We start from the raw sequence: 2,592 nt of genomic DNA on the forward strand, positions 1-2,592 counted from the left end.
TAGACCCTGCACAGGGTTTCCGAGGCTGTAAATCTTCACTGGAGCAGAAAACCTCCTCTTTCTTCCATGGAACACCTGGTAGCTTCAAACTGCTGACCTTGAGGTTAGCAGCCCAACTCGTAACCAGTACGCTACCACAGTTATATATATCATGGTAGATAATGCATTATTATACTACATTAAACTCTCCAAACTCTGTGAGATTTTTAAATTATGTATAAATATATAATACATATATTATACATTTATAATATATTTTTATTATATATCCTAAAGCCTAAACCAAATCTCTTAAAATGAACAACTCCTGGGGACTCCACATATAAGGGTAAGTCAAAAAGTATTGCTATAAAATCATAGATTGCTTTATTAAAAATATCAAAATGTGAAGCATTGTTTCTCTATATACCCATCATCAAGGTCTCTACACTTCTGAAGGTGGTGTTTCCCTCTCTCTAACCTTTCCCTGAAGAATTCTGCACCCTTAGATTTACTCTACATCAAAATGGCAGTTTCAGCATTCTCAAAAGATTCAAATAGTTCCTTTTCAATGTTCTCTAACCTTGAGGAACAAGAAGTCTAAAGGGTCAAGATCATGATGTAGAATGGATGGGATAAGATATCTCAATGAAATTCTCTGAGGACAGCCCATGCTACTCTCAAATAATAAGCAGCTACATTGCTGTGATAGGAAAAACTTCCTTGACCCTTATCTCACCAATGCAGTTTTCACTTTTTTAAAAGACGTCCTCTAAATGAGCTCCTATGATCATCCTTTGCCCTTGGAGAAAATCTATTTTGTTTGTTTTTTTAATCTCCAAAAAGCAGTTTTTGTAAACTTTTGGCTGATCACTCTGCCTTGAATTTAACTGGGCCAGCAGATTCCCTCAGAAACCATTATTTTGACTGGTTATATATATTTTTAAGCCACCCTAAATGAGACTAAGGAGTCCTGGTGTGGCACTGTGGGTTATGGCACAAGATTGCAAAGCCGTTTGAATGTCGGTGCAATGTCGGTGGTTCAAGCTCATCGGCTGCTCCTAGGAAACCCTATACAGGGTCACTATGGGTTGGAACCGACTCGACGGCACTTAACAACAATGAGACTGAGGAGTCCTGGTGTGGCACTGTGGGTTAATGTGCTGGACTGCAGTGTTGCTTTGAACTGCAAGGTCGGCAGTTCAATCTCACCAGCCACTCCTCAGAAACCCTATACAGGGTTGCTATGGGTCAGAACCAACTTGATGGCACTTAACAATAATGAGATTAAGACAAGTGTGTTACTAAACTTGTCTGCAGTCATCCACTGATCCAGAGATAATGTTTAAATTCACTTTATGCATGTGTGAACTGGAACCGAGTAGCAATACTTTATAATTTACTATCATATTACAGAGTAGAATTAGTCAATAGCAATTTTCTTGGCTGTAATCTCAAGGATAAGCACTGGACTGTGAACCACAAGTCCCACAGCTAAAGTCTTCAAGCCACTCCATGGGGAAAAGATGAGGCTTTCTGCTCTTGCAATGATTTACAGCCTCGAAAACCCTATACAGGGTCACTGTTGGAACCGACAGCATTTAACAGCAACAGCAGTCTTTATAGAGGATCCCTGTAGCACAGTGGGCTAAGTGTTGGATTTCTAACTGAAAAGTTGGTGCCTTGAATCCACTAACTGATCCATGGAAGAAAGATGAGGCAAATTGCCTCCATAAGAGAAACCCTATGGAGCTACTTTACTCTGTACTGTAAAGAACCCTTCTGCGGTGCAAGGTCAGCAGTTCAGATCCGCCAGACACTATAACCCATATCCACTATACAAGGTTACTATGGGTGGGAACCAACTTGATGGCACTTAACAATAACAACATAGGATCATTATGAGTTGGAATTGACTAAACAGCAATAAGTTTGATTTCTTGGTTTAATCTTTACAAAAGCAGATCACCAGGTATTTCTTCTGTGTTACAGTTTGGTAGGCTCCAGTCACCAACTTTAAATTAGTACTTGAGTGCAAGCCTTATGTGCCACTCAGGCACCTACACTTTATAGTGATCAAGTGAAAAATAGACAAGAGGGTGTATCTTTCTAACAAATGAATTTTCGAGTATGGTCATACTGTATCTGACTGATAAGATGAATGAAAACGAGTTTGCTTCATGCTGTTTGCCAGTAAATTCAGAGACCTTATCAGCAGGGCCAGGAGCCCTAGTGTGGCACTGTGGGTTAATACGGTAAAGCCATTTGAACTGCAAGGTCAGCGGTTCAAGCTCACCAGCTGCTCCTCAGAAACCCTACACAGGGCCGCTATGGGTCGGAATCAAGTCGACAGCACTTTAACAACAATGATAACATCAGTAGGGCATATATAAATAGAGGTCGTATTCAGGTATTTCTCTTTGCTGTGCTATATAATTGGTTGCATTACCCCTTGATATGGGGCCAGAGTAATTAATATTAAAGAAGCAGACATATGATAATGCCAGTGTCACAACCTAATTGGGATGCTGCTGGGGAAAGCATACGCAGACCCTGGGTTGATCAGTGGCAGCCCCATTAAACCACCTCTAAATATAATCAGGTTAAACCCAT

The sequence above is a fragment of the Chrysochloris asiatica genome, unplaced genomic scaffold (assembly GCF_000296735.1).
Source record: "Chrysochloris asiatica unplaced genomic scaffold, ChrAsi1.0 scaffold00120, whole genome shotgun sequence".
NCBI lineage: Eukaryota > Metazoa > Chordata > Mammalia > Afrosoricida > Chrysochloridae > Chrysochloris > Chrysochloris asiatica.